At 39.4% G+C, this 21,325-nt stretch overlaps 1 long non-coding RNA gene across 1 annotated transcript; it reads right to left on the bottom strand.

Moving 5' to 3' along the window:
* Positions 1-18,801: 18,801 nt before the first annotated feature.
* On the bottom strand, positions 18,802-20,173 carry LOC144005503 (uncharacterized). The gene is made up of 3 exons (XR_013279586.1): positions 19,978-20,173; positions 19,226-19,374; positions 18,802-19,125 (listed from the first exon to the last, which is right to left on the bottom strand). It is a non-coding gene; the product is annotated as an uncharacterized LOC144005503 (long non-coding RNA).
* Positions 20,174-21,325: the final 1,152 nt, after the last annotated feature.

Here is a 21,325-nt window from a genome sequence, read left to right as displayed (position 1 = left end):
ATTTTTCACAATGATGTTGTCCCAGGTGTTGAGATGGTACATCCCAAGTTTGAAGTCAATCGGGTTAACCGTGTAGGAGAAGCGGGCAAAAGTATGACCCCTGTAAATATGCAAAACTGGGCCAAAATTGGACATTTAAATACTCATACCTCACTTTCTGTCTATTTTAGGGTACACACTTCAAAGAGGTTTTTGTTCATTGGGATGTGCTACAGGTGCCACACAATTTTCATAGCCGTCGGACAATCGTAGCAGGACAGGGATCCGTTTAACCTATGTAGGGGGCGCTAAGGAGCCATTTTTCTGTTATCATGTATGGCGACTTTAAAATATCTAATTTTTCGCCAGGCCCTTTTGTGCGTGTAAAGTTTGGTGAGTTTTCGGTCACGTTTAGTGTCTCAAAAATGCGATTGTTTGCGGAGAAGAATAATAATAAGAATAATAATAAGAAGAATTCCTACAAAAACAATAGGGCCTCGCAGCGGCACCGCCGCCGCCGCTGCTCGGGCCCTAATAATAATAATAAGAATTCCTACAAAAACAATAGGGCCTCGCAGCGGCACCGCCGCCGCCGCTGCTCGGGCCCTAACTAGAGCTGCGAGCAGCTATAAAGGGCCCTCGCAACCCGGGCCACGTTGGGGTACTTGCACGTCGGGGTACTGGCACGTTGGGGTACTGTCAAATAGGACAAGCACCATCTAAAATGTTTTTGACAAGCCTTGTGTGTGCAAAGTTTAATCAAAACGCAAAATATGGTGCGCAATTCCCAAAATAAATTCAAAATGGCGGACTTCCTTTTAGGTTTAGCATACGGCTACAGAATACTTTTTGTAGGTCTTAAGCTAATAGGTATGCCTCCCAGTTTTCACAAATCTAGGTCAAGTCATCTTTAGTTGTGTATCGCTTGAATCATACAATTGGAAATGCTCCATAGAAATGCATAGAGGGCGCTATTGAGCACAACGTTGGGTTACTTGCACGTCAGGGTACTGGCACGTTGGGGTACTGTTACATGGAACAAGGACCATTTAAAATGTTAGTTTTTTCCATGCCTTGTCTGTGCAAAGTTTCATGAAAAAGGCCAAAAATGATGTATAATTCCCCAAAAAAATCAAAATAGCGGACTTCCTCTTTGGTTTGGCAAATGGCCAAATAATACTTTTTTGTAGGTCTAGCATAATCATACAATCGGAAATGCTTCATAAAAATGTCTAGAGGGCGCTATTTATTGCAAATTGCACAATAAATCTCTGAAAATTCATGTTCATGACAAGTCTGATGTGTTTGCAAAGTTTCATGAGTTTTCATGTGTATAAAAAAAAAAAAAAAAACAGCACTTGACAAACAATGCATTGCTATGGCAACAGCGTGTTACAAAATAAAAAACTTTCGATTACTTTGCATCTTAAACATCTTAAGATGAAACACACCAAGTTTGAAGACAGTCGGATACATTTTGTAGGAGGGGTTCGTTAAAATATGACCCCTGAAAAAGGCCACAAAAAATGGCAACAAATCCCATCATAAATCAAAATGGCAGACTTCCTGTTTGGTTTAGCACATGGTTCCAAGAGACCTTTTTGTACATCATGGGCTCTTATGTATGCCTGCAAATTATCATAGCGCTAGGTGAAACGTACAACCGGGAATGCTTCGTTAAAGAGGAGTTTTTTAGCTCAAAATGTGATGCCCGGCCCCTGGGGGACTTCCTGTTGGGTTTAGCACATGGCACCAAGAGACTTTTTTGTACATCCTGGGCTGTTACATATGTCTACAATTTTTCGTCGCTCTAGCTGCTTCGTACAACTGGGAATGCTTCATTAAGAAGGATTTTTTTCCTTTGCAAAAAGTGCATGCCACGACAACAGCGTGCGACGAAATAAAAAGCTTTCAATAACTTTTCATCGTCAACATCTTAAGATGAATCACACCAAGTTTGAAGATGATCGGATAAACTCTGTAGGAGGAGTTCGTTAAAATAAGACCCCTATGAAATGGCCAAAAAAATGGCAACATGTTCCAAAGTAAATCAAAATGGCAGACTTCCTGTTAGGTTTAGCATATGGTTCAAAAAGAGTTTTTTGTACCTCGAGGGCTGTTACATATGTCTTCAAATTTTGGTCACTCTAGGTGAAACGTACAGCCGGAAATGCTTCATTAAGTAAAAATTTTGAAATGCAAAATTTGATGCCCTGCCTCTGGCGGACTTCCTGTTAGGTTTAGCATATGGCACCAACAGGCTTTTTTGTAGATCATAGTCTGTTACATATGTGTACCAATTTTCGTAGCTCTAGATTAAACGTATAACCGGCAATACTTCAGATGAAACATGCCAAAGAATGAAGACAATCTGATAAGTTTTGTAGAAAATATGAGGCCTATAAAAGGCCCCCAAAAAATTGCTACAAATAGCAAAGTAAATCAAAATGCCGGACTTCCTGTTTGGCTTAGCATATGGTTCTAAAAGACTTTTTTGTACATCGTGGGCTCTTATGTATGCCTCCAAATTATCATAGCGCTAGGTGAAAGGTACAACCGGGAATGCTTCGTTAAAGAGGAGTTTTTTAGCTCAAAAAGTGATGCCCGGCCCTTGCGGGACTTCCTGTTGGGTTTAGCACAAAGCAGCAAGAGACTTTTTTGTACATCGTGGGCTGTTACATATGTCTACAAATTTTCGTAGCTCTAGCTGCTTCGTACAACTGAGAATTCTTCATTAAGAAGAATTTTTTTCCTTTGCAAACAAGTGCATGCCACGACAACAGCGTGCAGCGAAATAAAAAGCTTTCAATAACTTTTCATCTTCAACATCTTAAGATGAATCACACCAAGTTTGAAAATGATCGGATAAACTCTGTAAGAGGAGTTCGTTAAAATAGGACCCCTATGAAATGGCCAAAAAAATGGGAACACGTTCCAAAGTAAATCAAAATGGTGGACTTTCTGTTAGGTTTAGCATATGGTTCAAAAAGAGTTTTTTGTACCTTGAGGGCTGTTACATATGTCTTTAAATTTTGGTAACTCTAGGTGAAACGTACAGCCGGGAATGCTTCATTAAGTAAGAATTTTGAAACTCAAAATTTGATGCCCCGCCTCTGGCGGACTTCCTGTTGGGTTTAGCATATGGCACCAACAGACTTTTTTGTAGGTCATAGTCTGTTACATATGTGTACCAATTTTCGTAGCTCTAGGTTAAACATACAACCGGCAATACTACGTTTAGTAAGAGTTTTGAAACTCTAAATTTGATGCCCCACCGCCTTCATATAGTATGTCGAAAACTTTAGATTTTTTACCATGGTGTTGTCCCAGGTCTTGAGATGGTACATCCCAAGTTTGAAGTCAATTGGATTAACCGTGTAGGAGATGCAGGCAAAAGTATGACCCCTGTAAATGTGCAAAAATTGGCCAAAATTGGACATTTAAATACTCATATCTCACTTCCTGTCTATTTTAGGGTACACACATCAAAGAGGTTTTTGTTCATCTGGATGTGCTACAGGTGCCACACAATTTTCATAGCCGTCGGACAATCGTAGCGGGCCAGGGATCTGTTTAACCTATGTAGGTGGCGCTATGGAGCCATTTTTCTGTTATCACCTATGGCGACTTTAAAATATCAAATTTTTCGCCAGGCCTGACGTGTGTGTAAAGTTTGGTGAGTTTTCGTTCACGTTTAGTGTCTCAAAAATGTGATTGTTTGCGGAAAAGAATAATAACAAAAAATAAAAAGAAGAACTAGAGCTGCGAGCAGCTATAAAGGGCCCTCGCAACCCGGACCATGTTGGGGTACTTGCACGTCGGGGTACTGGCACGTTGGGGTACTGTCAAATAGGACAAGGACCATCTAAAATGTTTTTGACAAGCCTTGTATGTGCAAAGTTTAATCAAAACGCAAAATATGGTGTGCAATTCCCAAAATAAATTCAAAATGGCGGACTTCCTTTTAGGTTTAGCATACGGCTACAGAATACTTTTTGTAGGTCTTAAGCTAATAGGTATGCCTCCCAGTTTTCACAAATCTAGGTCAAGTCATCTTTAGTTGTGTATCGCTTGAATCATACAATTGGAAATGCTCCATAAAAATGCATAGAGGGCGCTATTGAGCACAACGTTGGGTTACTTGCACGTCAGGGTACTGGCACGTTGGGGTACTGTTACATGGAACAAGGACCATTTAAAATGTTAGTTTTTTCCATGCCTTGTCTGTGCAAAGTTTAATGAAAGAGGCCAAAAATTATGTATAATTCCCAAAATAAAATCAAAATAGCGGACTTCCTCTTTGGTTTGGCAAATGGCTACATAATACTTTTTTGTAGGTATTAGGCTGATAGGGGTCTGTCCTAATTTTCACAAATCTAGCAGAATCATACAATCGGAAATACTTCATAAAAATGTCTAGAGGGCGCTATTTATTGCAAATTGCACAATAAATCTCTAAAAATTCATGTTCATGACAAGTCTGATGTGTTTGCAAAGTTTCATAAGTTTTCACACATGTATAGATAAAAAAACAAAGCAGCACTTCACTTGGCAAACTGCATCGCTATAGCAGCAGCGTGCGACAAAATAAAAAACTTTTGATAACTTTGCATCTTAAACATCTTAAGATGAAACACACCAAGTTTGAAGACGGTCGGATGAACTTTGTACGAGGAGTTCGTTAAAATATGACAACTGAAAAAGGCCACAAAAAATGGCAACAAATCCCATCGTAAATCAAAATGGCAGACTTCCTGTTTGGTTTATCACATGGTTCCAAGAGACTTTTTTGTACATCGTGGGCTCTTATGTTTGCCTGCAAATTATCATCGCGCTAGGTGAAACGTACAACCGGGAATGCTTCGTTAAAGAGGAGTTTTCTAGCTCAAAATGTGATGCCCGGCCCCTGGGGGACTTCCTGTTGGGTTTAGCACATGGCACCAAGAGACTTTTTTGTACACTGTGGGCTGTTACATATGTCTACAATTTTTTGTAGCTCTAGCTACTTCGTACAACTGGGAATGCTTCATTAAGAGGGATTTTTTTCCTTTGCAAAAAGTGCATGCCACGACAACAGCGTGCGACGAAATAAAGAGCTTTCAATAACTTTTCATCCTCAACATCTTAAGATGAGTCACACCAAGTTTGAAGATGATCGGATAAACTCTGTAGGAGGAGTTCGTTAAAATATGACCCCTATGAAATGGCCCAAAAAATGGCAACACATTCCAAAGTAAATAAAAATGGCGGACATCCTGTTAGGTTTAGCATATGGTTCAAAAAGAGTTTTTTGTACCTCGAGGGCTGTTATATACCTCTACAAATTTTGGTAACTCTAGGTGAAACGTACAGCCGGGTATGCTTTGTTAAAGAGGAGTTTTTTAGCTTAAAATGTGATGCCCGGCCCCTGGGGGACTTCCTGTTGGGTTTAGCACAGGGCACCAAGAGACTTTTTTGTACATCTTGGGCTGTTACATATGTCTACAAATTTTCGTAGCTCTAGCTGCTTCGTACAACTGGCAATGCTTCTTTAAGGATATTTTTTTTCCTTTGCAAACAGTGCATGCCATGACAACAGCGTGCGACGAAATACAAAGCTTTCAATAACTTTTCATCTTCAACATCTTAAGATGAATCACACCAAGTTTGAAGATGATCGGATAAACACTGTAGGAGGAGTTCGTTAAAATAAGACCCCAATGAAATGGCCAAAAAAATGGCAACACGTTCCAAAATAAATCAAAATGGCGGACTTCCTGTGAGGTTTAGCATATGGTTCAAAAAGAGTTTTTTGTAGGTCATAGCCTGTTACATATGTGTACAAATTTTCGTAGCTCTAGATTAAACGTACAACCGGCAATGCTTCATGAAGTAAGAATTTTTAAACTCTAAATTTGATGCGTCGCCGACGTCATATAGTATATCAAAAACTTTAGATTTTTTACAATGATGTTGTCCCAGGTGTTGAGATGGTCCATCCCAAGTTTGAAGTTAATCGGGTTAACCGTGTAGGAGAAGCGGGCAAAAGTATGACCCCTGTAAATGTGCAAAACTGGGCCAAAATTGGACAGTCAGATGATCATACCTCACTTTCTGTCTATTTTAGGGTACACACATCAAAGAGGTTTTTGTTCATCTGGATGTGCTACGGGTGCCACACAATTTTCGTCGCCATAGGACAATCGTAGCGGGACAGGGATCCGTTTAACCTATGTAGGTGGCGCTATGGAGCCATTTTTCTGTTATCATGTATGGCGACTTTAAAATATCAAATTTTTCGCCAGGCCTGATGTGCGTGTAAAGTTTGGTGAGTTTTCGTTCACGTTTAGCGTCTCAAAAATGCGATTGTTTGCGGAGAATAATAATAATAAGAATAATAATAATAAGAATAATAATAAGAAGAATTCCTACAAAAACAATAGGGCCTCGCAGCGGCACCGCCGCCGCCGCTGCTCGGGCCCTAACTAGAGCTGCGAGCAGCTATAAAGGGCCCTCGCAACCCGGACCACGTTGGGGTACTTGCACGTCGGGGTACTGGCACGTTGGGGTACTGTCAAATAGGACAAGGACCATCTAAAATGTTTTTGACAAGCCTTGTATGTGCAAAGTTTAATCAAAACGCAAAATATGGTGTGCAATTCCCAAAATAAATTCAAAATGGCGGACTTCCTTTTAGGTTTAGCATACGGCTACATAATACTTTTTGTAGGTCTTAAGCTAATAGGTATGCCTCCCAGTTTTCACAAATCTAGGTCAAGTCATCTTTAGTTGTGTATCGCTTGAATCATACAATTGGAAATGCTCCATAAAAATGCATAGAGGGCGCTATTGAGCACAACGTTGGGTTACTTGCACGTCAGGGTACTGGCACGTTGGGGTACTGTTACATGGAACAAGGACCATTTAAAATGTTAGTTTTTTCCATGCCTTGTCTGTGCAAAGTTTAATGAAAGAGGCCAAAAATGATGTATAATTCCCAAAATAAAATCAAAATAGCGGACTTCCTCTTTGGTTTGGCAAATGGCTACATAATACTTTTTTGTAGGTATTAGGCTGATAGGGGTCTGTCCTAATTTTCACAAATCTAGCAGAATCATACAATCGGAAATACTTCATAAAAATGTCTAGAGGGCGCTATTTATTGCAAATTGCACAATAAATCTCTAAAAATTCATGTTCATGACAAGTCTGATGTGTTTGCAAAGTTTCATAAGTTTTCACACATGTATAGATAAAAAAACAAAGCAGCACTTCACTTGGCAAACTGCATCGCTATAGCAGCAGCGTGCGACAAAATAAAAAACTTTTGATAACTTTGCATCTTAAACATCTTAAGATGAAACACACCAAGTTTGAAGACGGTCGGATGAACTTTGTACGAGGAGTTCGTTAAAATATGACAACTGAAAAAGGCCACAAAAAATGGCAACAAATCCCATCGTAAATCAAAATGGCAGACTTCCTGTTTGGTTTATCACATGGTTCCAAGAGACTTTTTTGTACATCGTGGGCTCTTATGTATGCCTGCAAATTATCATCGCGCTAGGTGAAACGTACAACCGGGAATGCTTCGTTAAAGAGGAGTTTTCTAGCTCAAAATGTGATGCCCGGCCCCTGGGGGACTTCCTGTTGGGTTTAGCACATGGCACCAAGAGACTTTTTTGTACACTGTGGGCTGTTACATATGTCTACAATTTTTTGTAGCTCTAGCTACTTCGTACAACTGGGAATGCTTCATTAAGAGGGATTTTTTTCCTTTGCAAAAAGTGCATGCCACGACAACAGCGTGCGACGAAATAAAGAGCTTTCAATAACTTTTCATCCTCAACATCTTAAGATGAGTCACACCAAATTTGAAGATGATCGGATAAACTCTGTAGGAGGAGTTCGTTAAAATATGACCCCTATGAAATGGCCCAAAAAATGGCAACACATTCCAAAGTAAATAAAAATGGCGGACATCCTGTTAGGTTTAGCATATGGTTCAAAAAGAGTTTTTTGTACCTCGAGGGCTGTTATATACCTCTACAAATTTTGGTAACTCTAGGTGAAACGTACAGCCGGGTATGCTTTGTTAAAGAGTTTTTTAGCTTAAAATGTGATGCCCGGCCCCTGGGGGACTTCCTGTTGGGTTTAGCACAGGGCACCAAGAGACTTTTTTGTACATCTTGGGCTGTTACATATGTCTACAAATTTTCGTAGCTCTAGCTGCTTCGTACAACTGGCAATGCTTCTTTAAGGATATTTTTTTTCCTTTGCAAACAGTGCATGCCATGACAACAGCGTGCGACGAAATACAAAGCTTTCAATAACTTTTCATCTTCAACATCTTAAGATGAATCACACCAAGTTTGAAGATGATCGGATAAACACTGTAGGAGGAGTTCGTTAAAATAAGACCCCAATGAAATGGCCAAAAAAATGGCAACACGTTCCAAAATAAATCAAAATGGCGGACTTCCTGTGAGGTTTAGCATATGGTTCAAAAAGAGTTTTTTGTAGGTCATAGCCTGTTACATATGTGTACAAATTTTCGTAGCTCTAGATTAAACGTACAACCGGCAATGCTTCATGAAGTAAGAATTTTTAAACTCTAAATTTGATGCGTCGCCGACGTCATATAGTATATCAAAAACTTTAGATTTTTTACAATGATGTTGTCCCAGGTGTTGAGATGGTCCATCCCAAGTTTGAAGTTAATCGGGTTAACCGTGTAGGAGAAGCGGGCAAAAGTATGACCCCTGTAAATGTGCAAAACTGGGCCAAAATTGGACAGTCAGATGATCATACCTCACTTTCTGTCTATTTTAGGGTACACACATCAAAGAGGTTTTTGTTCATCTGGATGTGCTACGGGTGCCACACAATTTTCGTCGCCATAGGACAATCGTAGCGGGACAGGGATCCGTTTAACCTATGTAGGTGGCGCTATGGAGCCATTTTTCTGTTATCATGTATGGCGACTTTAAAATATCAAATTTTTCGCCAGGCCTGATGTGCGTGTAAAGTTTGGTGAGTTTTCGTTCACGTTTAGCGTCTCAAAAATGCGATTGTTTGCGGAGAAGAATAATAATAAGAATAATAATAACTAGAGCTGCGAGCAGCTATAAAGGGCCCTCGCAACCCGGGCCACGTTGGGGTACTTGCACGTCGGGGTACTGGCACGTTGGGGTACTGTCAAATCGGACAAGGACCATCTAAAATGTTTTTGACAAGCTTTGTGAGTGCAAAAGGCCAAAGATGGTGTGCAATTCCCAAAATAAATTCAAAATGGCGGACTTCCTTTTAGGTTTAGCATACGGCTACAGAATACTTTTTGTAGGTCTTAAGCTAATAGGTATGCCTCCCGGTTTTCACAAATCTAGGTCAAGTCATCTTTAGTTGTGTATCGCTTGAATCATACAATTGGAAATGCTCCATAAAAATGCATAAAGGGCGCTATTGAGCACAACGTTGGGTTACTTGCACGTCAGGGTACTGGCACGTTGGGGTACTGTTACATGGAACAAGGACCATTTAAAATGTTAGTTTTTTCCATGCCTTGTCTGTGCAAAGTTTAATGAAAGAGGCCAAAAATGATGTATAATTCCCAAAATAAAATCAAAATAGTGGACTTCCTCTTTGGTTTGGCAAATGTCTACATAATACTTTTTTGTAGGTATTAGGCTTATAGGGGTCTGTCCTAATTTTCACAAATCTAGCAGAATCATACAATCGGAAATACTTCATAAAAATGTCTAGAGGGCGCTATTTATTGCAAATTGCACAATAAATCTCTAAAAATTCATGTTCATGACAAGTCTGATGTGTTTGCAAAGTTTCATGAGTTTTCACACATGTATAGATAAAAAAACAAAGCAGCACTTTACTTGGCAAACAATGCATCGCTATAGCAGCAGCGTGCGACAAAATAAAAAACTTTCGATAACTTTGCATCTTAAACATCTTAAGATGAAACACACCAAGTTTGAAGACGGTCGGATGAACTTTGTACGAGGAGTTCGTTAAAATATGACCCCTGAAAAAGGCCACAAAAAATGGCAACAAATCCCATCGTAAATCAAAATGGCAGACTTCCTGTTTTGTTTAGCACATGGTTCCAAGAGACTTTTTTGTACATCGTGGGCTCTTATGTATGCCTGCAAATTATCATCGCGCTAGGTGAAACGTACAACCGGGAATGCTTCGTTAAAGAAGAGTTTTCTAGCTCAAAATGTGATGCCCGGCCCCTGGGGGACTTCCTGTTGGGTTTAGCACATGGCACCAAGAGACTTTTTTGTACATTGTGGGCTGTTACATATGTCTACAAATTTTTGTAGCTCTAGCTACTTCGTACAACTGGGAATGCTTCATTAAGAAGGATTTTTTTCCTTTGCAAAAAGTGCATGCCACGACAACAGCGTGCGACGAAATAAAGAGCTTTCAATAACTTTTCATCCTCAACATCTTAAGATGAGTCACACCAAGTTTGAAGATGATCGGATAAACTCTGTAGGAGGAGTTCGTTAAAATATGACCCCTATGAAATGGCCCAAAAAATGGCAACACATTCCAAAGTAAATCAAAATGGCGGACGTCCTGTTAGGTTTAGCACATGGTTCAAAAAGAGTTTTCTGTACCTCGAGGGCTGTTATATACCTCTACAAATTTTGGTAACTCTAGGTGAAACATACAGCTGGGTATGCTTTGTTAAAGAGGGGTTTTTTAGCTCAAAATGTGATGCCCGGCCCCTGGGGGACTTCCTGTTGGGTTTAGCACAGGTCACCAAGAGACTTTTTTGTACATCTTGGGCTGTTACATATGTCAGCAAATTTTCGTAGCTCTCGCTGCTTCGTACAAATGGGAATGCTTCTTTAAGGATATGTTTTTTCCTTTGCAAACAGTGCATGCCATGACAACAGCGTGCGACGAAATACAAAGCTTTCAATAACTTTTCATCTTCAACATCTTAAGATGAATCACACCAAGTTTGAAGATGATCGGATAAACACTGTAGGAGGAGTTCGTTAAAATAAGACCCCAATGAAATGGCCAAAAAAATGGCAACACGTTCCAAAATAAATCAAAATGGTTTACTTCCTGTGAGGTTTAGCATATGGTTCAAAAAGAGTTTTTTGTAGGTCATAGCCTGTTACATATGTGTACCAATTTTCATAGCTCCAGATTAAACGTACAACCGGCAATGCTTCGTGAAGTAAGAATTTTTAAACTCTAAATTTGATGCGTCGCCGCCATCATATAGTATATCAAAAACTTTAGATTTTTTACAATGATGTTGTCCCAGGTGTTGAGATGGTACAGCCCAAGTTTGAAGTCAATCGGGTTAACCGTGTAGGAGAAGCGGGCAAAAGTATGACCCCTGTAAATGTGCAAAACTGGGCCAAAATTGGACATTCAGATGATCATACCTCACTTTCTGTCTATTTTAGGGTACACACATCAAAGAGGTTTTTGTTCATCTGGATGTGCTACGGGTGCCACACAATTTCCGTCGCCATAGGACAATCGTAGCGGGACAGGGATCCGTTTAACCTATGTAGGTGGCGCTATGGAGCCATTTTTCTGTTATCATGTATGGCGACTTTAAAATATCAAATTTTTCGCCAGGCCTGATGTGCGTGTAAAGTTTGGTGAGTTTTCGTTCACGTTTAGCGTCTCAAAAATGCGATTGTTTGCGGAGAAGAATAATAATAAGAATAATAATAATAAGAAGAATTCCTACAAAAACAATAGGGCCTCGCAGCGGCACCGCCGCCGCCGCTGCTCGGGTCCTCTTTGGTTTGGCAAATGTCTACATAATACTTTTTTGTAGGTATTAGGCTTATAGGGGTCTGTCCTAATTTTCACAAATCTAGCAGAATCATACAATCGGAAATACTTCATAAAAATGTCTAGAGGGCGCTATTTATTGCAAATTGCACAATAAATCTCTAAAAATTCATGTTCATGACAAGTCTGATGTGTTTGCAAAGTTTCATGAGTTTTCACACATGTATAGATAAAAAAACAAAGCAGCACTTTACTTGGCAAACAATGCATCGCTATAGCAGCAGCGTGCGACAAAATAAAAAACTTTCGATAACTTTGCATCTTAAACATCTTAAGATGAAACACACCAAGTTTGAAGACGGTCGGATGAACTTTGTACGAGGAGTTCGTTAAAATATGACCCCTGAAAAAGGCCACAAAAAATGGCAACAAATCCCATCGTAAATCAAAATGGCAGACTTCCTGTTTTGTTTAGCACATGGTTCCAAGAGACTTTTTTGTACATCGTGGGCTCTTATGTATGCCTGCAAATTATCATCGCGCTAGGTGAAACGTACAACCGGGAATGCTTCGTTAAAGAAGAGTTTTCTAGCTCAAAATGTGATGCCCGGCCCCTGGGGGACTTCCTGTTGGGTTTAGCACATGGCACCAAGAGACTTTTTTGTACATTGTGGGCTGTTACATATGTCTACAAATTTTTGTAGCTCTAGCTACTTCGTACAACTGGGAATGCTTCATTAAGAAGGATTTTTTTCCTTTGCAAAAAGTGCATGCCACGACAACAGCGTGCGACGAAATAAAGAGCTTTCAATAACTTTTCATCCTCAACATCTTAAGATGAGTCACACCAAGTTTGAAGATGATCGGATAAACTCTGTAGGAGGAGTTCGTTAAAATATGACCCCTATGAAATGGCCCAAAAAATGGCAACACATTCCAAAGTAAATCAAAATGGCGGACGTCCTGTTAGGTTTAGCACATGGTTCAAAAAGAGTTTTCTGTACCTCGAGGGCTGTTATATACCTCTACAAATTTTGGTAACTCTAGGTGAAACATACAGCTGGGTATGCTTTGTTAAAGAGGGGTTTTTTAGCTCAAAATGTGATGCCCGGCCCCTGGGGGACTTCCTGTTGGGTTTAGCACAGGTCACCAAGAGACTTTTTTGTACATCTTGGGCTGTTACATATGTCAGCAAATTTTCGTAGCTCTCGCTGCTTCGTACAAATGGGAATGCTTCTTTAAGGATATGTTTTTTCCTTTGCAAACAGTGCATGCCATGACAACAGCGTGCGACGAAATACAAAGCTTTCAATAACTTTTCATCTTCAACATCTTAAGATGAATCACACCAAGTTTGAAGATGATCGGATAAACACTGTAGGAGGAGTTCGTTAAAATAAGACCCCAATGAAATGGCCAAAAAAATGGCAACACGTTCCAAAATAAATCAAAATGGTTTACTTCCTGTGAGGTTTAGCATATGGTTCAAAAAGAGTTTTTTGTAGGTCATAGCCTGTTACATATGTGTACCAATTTTCATAGCTCCAGATTAAACGTACAACCGGCAATGCTTCGTGAAGTAAGAATTTTTAAACTCTAAATTTGATGCGTCGCCGCCATCATATAGTATATCAAAAACTTTAGATTTTTTACAATGATGTTGTCCCAGGTGTTGAGATGGTACAGCCCAAGTTTGAAGTCAATCGGGTTAACCGTGTAGGAGAAGCGGGCAAAAGTATGACCCCTGTAAATGTGCAAAACTGGGCCAAAATTGGACATTCAGATGATCATACCTCACTTTCTGTCTATTTTAGGGTACACACATCAAAGAGGTTTTTGTTCATCTGGATGTGCTACGGGTGCCACACAATTTCCGTCGCCATAGGACAATCGTAGCGGGACAGGGATCCGTTTAACCTATGTAGGTGGCGCTATGGAGCCATTTTTCTGTTATCATGTATGGCGACTTTAAAATATCAAATTTTTCGCCAGGCCTGATGTGCGTGTAAAGTTTGGTGAGTTTTCGTTCACGTTTAGCGTCTCAAAAATGCGATTGTTTGCGGAGAAGAATAATAATAAGAATAACTAGAGCTGCGAGCAGCTATAAAGGGCCCTCGCAACCCGGGCCACGTTGGGGTATATGCAAGTCGGGGGACTTGCACGTTGGGGTACTGTTAAATAGACAAGGACCATGGAAAATAGAAATGCATTTGCCGTGCCTTGTGTGTAAAAAGGTGCAGTAAAAGGCCAAAAATGATGCACAATTCCCAAAATAAATTCAAAAGTGTGGACTTTCTGATGTGTGTGCAAAGTTTCATGAAAAGTCGCTCGTTTGATATTCAAAACCAGCATCTGTTTATTTGAAAACATTGCATGGCACAGAGATGATGTGTGATCAAATAAAAAGCTTTTTGATGACTCTTAATGTGGTGTCGCTGTGCAACACATATGTATTCATGACATAGTGAAGTATTGTGACAGTTTTGTAGGGTCCAGCAAACAGTAAATGTGTGACAGTTATTCAAGAAAAAATGTAGCTTTGAAGCAGGCTAACCAATGACATCATCTAAAGGGGAAAAAAGCACATGAGCAAGCATAGGTATAAGTAGAGGAGAAAAAGAGATGAAAGAAGTGCGAGAGATGGAACAGGAGAGGAATGCAGCTGTTTATGTATAGCTGTTGTAACAGGACAGATTAAATAACACTTTAACCTGGGGTTAACAGCGCCCTAGGACAGATAAGCTCTTTAGTGTAAAAGTTTTCTGGGACAGATGAATCCCTTGGGGTCAAAGAGTTTGGGTTAGCACATAGTCTGTCTTAGGATAATGTAACCTCCATGGATGAATTAGTCCTAGGACGCTTTGACCTGCGGGCTAAAACTTCAGGGGGGTTAACCTGTCCTGTTATATTGTGATCATCGTCTTCGTGCATGTCCTCAGTGGCTTCTTCTGTCTGTGTGGCAGCATTTGATACATCTGTAGAACAAAAAAGAATGAAGAATCATGTTAGATCTGTGAAGTTTGGTTGTCTTAGGTGTAGTTTACAGAACAGTCGTGTGCATATTTTTAGCATGGTAGTGTCTTAATACAAATGCATATTATGTAATGCACTGTATATGGATATTACAGACGTAATATTTGACGGTGATCTTATATTCATAGTTTTTGCCCGTTAATAAATAATATAGCTAGTAAGTAATAAGACACGCAAAAATTGTATAGTTGAATCCTCTGGGTCAAAAAGCAATGTTTTAGGATTGTGTGATGAAATGATGAATAAAAGTAAGGATACGACAGGTACATAAATGGTTATATATACACACGGACATATATATTTATACAGTATAACAGTGCCGCATGTATTGGTTTTAAGGAAAGAGTTGAAAAGCAGTGTTCAGAAAAAAGCATAAGACGCACAAAGTACCATTTCACTACATGTAATAAGTTGTCAAGTAGACATGTGAATTAAGTGGTTAAGATAGTGGCGACTGTGCAAGTAAGCTTCAATTGTCTCTAAAAGGTTAGCATATGTGTTCTACATGATATCAATGGCTAGACGTGCTCGTGGAGAAACATTACAAACAGAAAAACACACTAAAGGTGCCTTTAACAAACCTGTTAATAAATGAGAACTTAATACATATATGTATGGCATACTGTATATGATTGAGAAAGCTGTTTAGTTTATGTATTGTATACTTACGGAAAAAAGTTGGCAATCTTTGCGTATGGAGATGATTAGAGGGTCTTTATCAAAAGAGAATTTGCTTGTTGATTTGTTCATGTTCTGTAGAAAAGCAAAGGAGTAGAAATAAATACAGTATCATACTTCATAAACATACAAGAAATTTGTAGCTGTATTAACCATTGTTGGTATTTGAAGTGATAATTTAGGAATAGAAGTGTAGTGATTGCAGAATTTATAGAGTGCTTACCTTGTATGACTTTGTAGATGGAAATGTCTTTTGTTGAAAGAGCTCTTTGTTGTCTACTATATATGCAAGGACAAGCATAAGTAGGTGTGGTTATGAAGTACTTGACCATTGAAATAAAGCAGTGGTATCAAATGTATGGACCGTGGTTTGGCTCAGGCCTGCAAAGGGGTTTAATGTGGCACAAGAGATAATCTTGTAAGGTACAAAAAATAATAATAATATAATAGGTATGCCTCTGAGTTTTCACAAATCTAGGTCAAGTCAAGTCATCTTTAGTTATTTTGCGCTTGAATCATCCAATCGGAAATGCTCCATAAAAAATGTATAGAGGGTGCGATTTATTGCAAATTGCACAAGAAATCTCTAAAAATTCATGTTAATGACAAGTCTGATGTGTGTGCAAAGTTTCACGAGTTTTCACACATGTATAGATAAAAAAAAACAAAGCAGCACTTTACTTGGCAACCAATGCATCGCTATAGCAGCAGCGTGCGACAAAATAAAAAACTTTCGATAAATTTGCATCTTAAACATCTTAAGATGAAACACACCAAGTTTGAACACGGTCGGATGAATTTTGTAGGAGGAGTTAAAATATGACCCCTAAAAAAGGCCACAAAAAAAGTCTACAAATCCCATCATAAATCAAAATGGCGGACTTCCTGTTTGGTTTAGCACATGGTTCCAAGAGACTTTTTTGTACATCGTGGGCTCTTATGTATGCCTCTAAATTATCATAGCGCTAAGTGAAACGTACAACCGGGAATGCTTCGTTAAAGAGGAGTTTTTTAGCTCAAAATGTGATGCCCGGCCCCTACGGGACTTCCTGTTGGGTTTAGCACATGGCACCAAGAGACATTTTTGTACATCGTGGGCTGTTACATTTGTCTCCAAATTTTCGTAGCTCTAGCTGCTTCGTACAACTGGGAATGCTTCATTAAGAAGTAATTTTTTCCTTTGCAAACTGTGCATGCCACGGCAACAGCGTGCGACAAAATAAAAAGCTTTCAATAACTTTTCATCTTCAACATCTTAAGATGAATCACACCAAGTTTGGAGATGATCGGATAAACTCTGTAGGAGGAGTTCGTTAAAATAAGACCCCTATGAAATGGCCCAAAAAATGGCAACACGTTCCAAAGTAAATCAAAATGGCGGACTTCCTGTTCGGTTTAGCATATGGTTCAAAAAGAGTTTTTTGTACCTTGAGGGCTGTTACATATGTCTTCAAATATTGGTAACTCTAGGTGAAATGTACAGCCGGGAATGCTTCATTAAGTTAGAATTTTGAAACACAAAATTTGATGCCTCGCCTCTGGCGGACTTCCTGTTAGGTTTAGCATATGGCACCAACAGGCTTTTTTGTAGATCATAGTCTGTTACATATGTGTACCAATTTTCGTAGCTCTAGATTAAACGTACCACCGGCAATGCTTCGTTAAGTAAGAATTTTGAAACTGTAAATTTGATGCCCCGCCACCGTCATATAGTATGTCAAAAACTTTAGATTTTTTACCATGATGTTGTCCCAGGTGTTGAGATGGTACAGCCCAAGTTTGAAGTCAATCGGGTTAACCGTGTAGGAGAAGCGGGCAAAAGTATGACCCCTGTAAATGTGCAAAAATGGGCCAAAATTGGACATTCAAATACTCATACCTCACTTCCTGTCTATTTTAGGGTACACATATCAAAGAGGTTTTTGTTCATCTGGATGTGCTACAGGTGCCACACAATTTTCGTAGCCATAGGACAATCGTAGCGGGACAGGGATCCGTTAAACCTATGTAGGTGGCGCTACAGAGCCATTTTTCTGTTATCATGTATGGCGACTTTAAAATATCAAATTTTTCGCCAGACCCGATCTGCGTGTAAAGTTTGGTGAGTTTTCGTTCATGTTTAGTGCCTCAATAATGTGGTTGTTTGCGGAAAAGAATAATAACAAAGAAGAAGAAGAAGAATAATAATAAGAATTCCTTCAGGAACAATAGGGACCTCGCAGCGGTCGCTGCTCGGGCCCTAATAATAATAAGAAGAATTCCTACAAAAACAATAGGGCCTCGCAGCGGCACCGCCGCCGCCGCTGCTCGGGCCCTAATAAGAATAATAATAAGAAGAATTCCTACAAAAACAATAGGGCCTCGCAGCGGCACCGCCGCCGCCGCTGCTCGGGCCCTAATAATAAGAATTCCTTCAGGAACAATAGGGACCTCGCAGCGGTCGCTGCTCGGGCCCTAATAAGAATTCCTTCAGGAACAATAGGGACCTCGCAGCGGTCGCTGCTCGGGCCCTAATAATAAGAATTCCTTCAGGAACAATAGGGACCTCGCAGCGGTCGCTGCTCGGGCCCTAATAATAAGAATTCCTTGAAAAACAATAGGGACCTCGCAGCGGTCGCTGCTCGGGCCCTAATAAGAATTCCTTCAGGAACAATAGGGACCTCGCAGCGGTCGCTGCTCGGGCCCTAATAATAATAAGAAGAATTCCTACAAAAACAATAGGGCCTCGCAGCGGCACCGCCGCCGCCGCTGCTCAGGCCCTAATAAGAATTCCTTCAGGAACAATAGGGACCTCGCAGCGGTCGCTGCTCGGGCCCTAATAATAAGAATTCCTTCAGGAACAATAGGGACCTCGCAGCGGTCGCTGCTCGGGCCCTAATAACATTTCAATAACATTGAACAACATTGAATAACAACATTTCAATAATAATCAGTTCAATAACATTTCTGCTCATGGTGTCATCGCTCAGTATTTTACTATACTATTTTACTATAAATTTCAGGTGTACTTGTGGTAATTGCCAGCAAATGCCGACAGCTGTAGAATGTGTTTGCTGCCATGAAATTCAAGAAGTAGTGACTACGTCTACAAGGAGAGGAACACTTCAATCAGGTACTGGACTGCATCACTGATCATCCTGGATTCAATGCTGTGTGCCTGAACCCATATGGATTACAGGTGGCATGGATGACCTACAAGCAGCAGTACAAAGGCAAGGCATTTGATGAGCCACAGGATGCCAAGTATAGACATATTGCCTACAGACAATTGGTGCGCTGGTGCTGGAAGTTTCTTGGTCTGAACAACCGTGTTCTGCTCCCAGCATGTTGCAGTGTCTTGTATCAGGGCACATTTTCCACCACCAGGAGAAGAGGAGTCAGCTGTATTCAAAGGGTTTCGTGTTTCACAGAGAAATGTTCCAGAACTGTGATTTGTACTGGTTGCATCATAATAAGAATAAACAAATGAGGACAACTTAATACAAGGAATGTGATTCTTTATTTCCTGAGGAATCTCGTATGGTGCTCAGCAATAACATTTGACTTGTCCGGTCTGTTCACTGCTGCTGTAAGAAATTGTGGCTCGACTACCACATCATTCGGTTTTGTACTTATTTGGAACGTCAATCACTTTCATCGCCTCTGAAAGGCAGTCATTCACATAGTCTACAAAAAAAAAAAAAATTGGGATGATAAATATTTGGGTGACATATGGGTTACACTCAGTAATGCATCTGCCTGGAATTGTTTTTGTTTCATAACTTACCATAAGTTTCATCCACCAATATCTTTCTCAGAGAATAGCCACCACTCTTATATTTGGGATAAACGATGCAGTAGGAGTGTATTCCTTCCTTCGTCACTTTCTGTGGTCTCCCAGCATTTTCATTATAATGCATAGCAGCGAGAATGATTCTGGAATTGAACAAAAATTGCCTTATTAACAAATTGTCACATTGTGATGAAATAGCTTTATATCTCAAAGTTCTCCATTTCATCCATATGTTCTACTAGTCATGGACAAATCACACTTGAAGAAGCACATTATATATATATATATATATATATATATATATATATATATATATATATATATATATATATATATATATATATATATATATATATTTCGATTCTTTGAGATGGCATTTTTGGTTGAACAGATGCAGTGGAAATTTAATAAATTCTGCCCTGCCTTACCAAATATTAAATTATTTAATGACTCATAAAATGCAGTAAGATTGACATATGATTGGAAGTTTTTCAAAAGGACGTGTCATGTTCTTTGATCAACAAAGCAATGCTGCCAACCTATTGAAATTTACTTTCAGAACAATTTGTCTCACTGCCATTATTACTCATCGTTGATATGAATAGCACCGAGACGTTAGCTTTCGGTTCACGTCGCTAGTTTCTACTGTTCATTCCACAACTGTTGGAAGCTCTGCTTTGTCAAAGTCATCAGTGATCTATCCATAAATTCCACGTTTTTTTCTAAATAATTGTAATCGTACTTACTTTTTTTGCAAATCCATTATCATAAGCAGACCGGTTGAGGAAGCAGGCATCTTCGAAGTGTTTGTAACAGAGAACACTCCTCGACGATGGCGTGAAATTCATTCGCTTCGTGCGAATGAAAGTTGACCATTTACGTGCCCTGTTATCTGTTGGCCACTCATACAACTTTTCTTTAGCTTGAGAACAATACATCACCACACATCGCCGGGTCATCGTCATCTTACCGAGTAGCAATGCAAACAATGCAGTTCAATGGCCGACTTCTCTCGCAACTTCCCGGTGTGACGTCATTTCCGAAAATTTCCGAAGATTGTCAAAGAAAAGCATTTTCGTTGTCAAGGGCGTTGCTATGGGTTAAACTAAGAACCTGAAAGGGTTAGGTTAAAAAAAATAACGAAAATATGCTTACAATGGTTTAGCCATTGGTATTACTCAAAAACATGGTTGGCCAACCTTACTTCACATTTGGTCTTTAAGCTAGTTGAAATTTGAACAGTGTAATTCGGAAGTATTATGTGGGAGTTGTTACATGGCAAAAAAATGTGGAGAATAAAAATCACAATAACAATTGTGGGAATGCTTCAGCATTCCCAGAATTATTTGTTACCCTACTAAAAAAGAGAGCAAGTGAAGGCTGAGTTAGGAAAAGGAAAAGAGATTTTGAAGGTTTTTCAACGTTTTCTTCAGTTCAGGGTGAAGGTGCAACCATTAATCGACAAAAATATACATGTTCAAAATAATTGATGATTTTTCTGACCATCAATTCATCCTTTAGAGACTTTGAATTGAAAATTGCCCCGACTGTATTGTACTGTTTGATTTGATGTGAATGCTGTACAATATTTGGCTAGCCATCCCTTCCACAGTCTGTTCGGCAAATCTGACAAATTCCGATGACGCCTGAAATTTCATCGATTTTGCTCCTCAAAGGTCTCTTTGTATTTTCCTTTCATTCTGTTTTCTATTCTGCTCAGCACCAAAGTCAAACTTCTATTTGTAAAGGACAATAGGCGTGTTAAGAAAAATCAATTTGGCAATATATTGTGATATTACAGCCCACAAGTGTTGTATCGATTCAATAAGAGACCAAATTGATGGAATTATTCAACAAAAAGTCTTTCTTCGGGTTCACACTTAAAGCATGGAACAATGTTATATTGATGGAACATGAAGCCTTAATTAATATGGTATTTGATTTGAATGCTGTTCAAAAATGAAATAGATAGTAGTTTCAGTACAATACATTATCATGCAAATCTTACACAGTGTATAGGAAAAAGTAAAAGTACTGATTAGTATGTAATAAATTTGAGTTAAAAATCGCAATAATAGACATACAGATTTGTAT

This window comes from Festucalex cinctus, chromosome 17 (genome assembly GCF_051991245.1).
Source record: "Festucalex cinctus isolate MCC-2025b chromosome 17, RoL_Fcin_1.0, whole genome shotgun sequence".
NCBI classification, from domain to species: domain Eukaryota; kingdom Metazoa; phylum Chordata; class Actinopteri; order Syngnathiformes; family Syngnathidae; genus Festucalex; species Festucalex cinctus.
The sequence above is the reverse complement of the archived record's forward strand: the minus strand, read 5'-3'. Positions and strand labels throughout refer to the sequence as shown.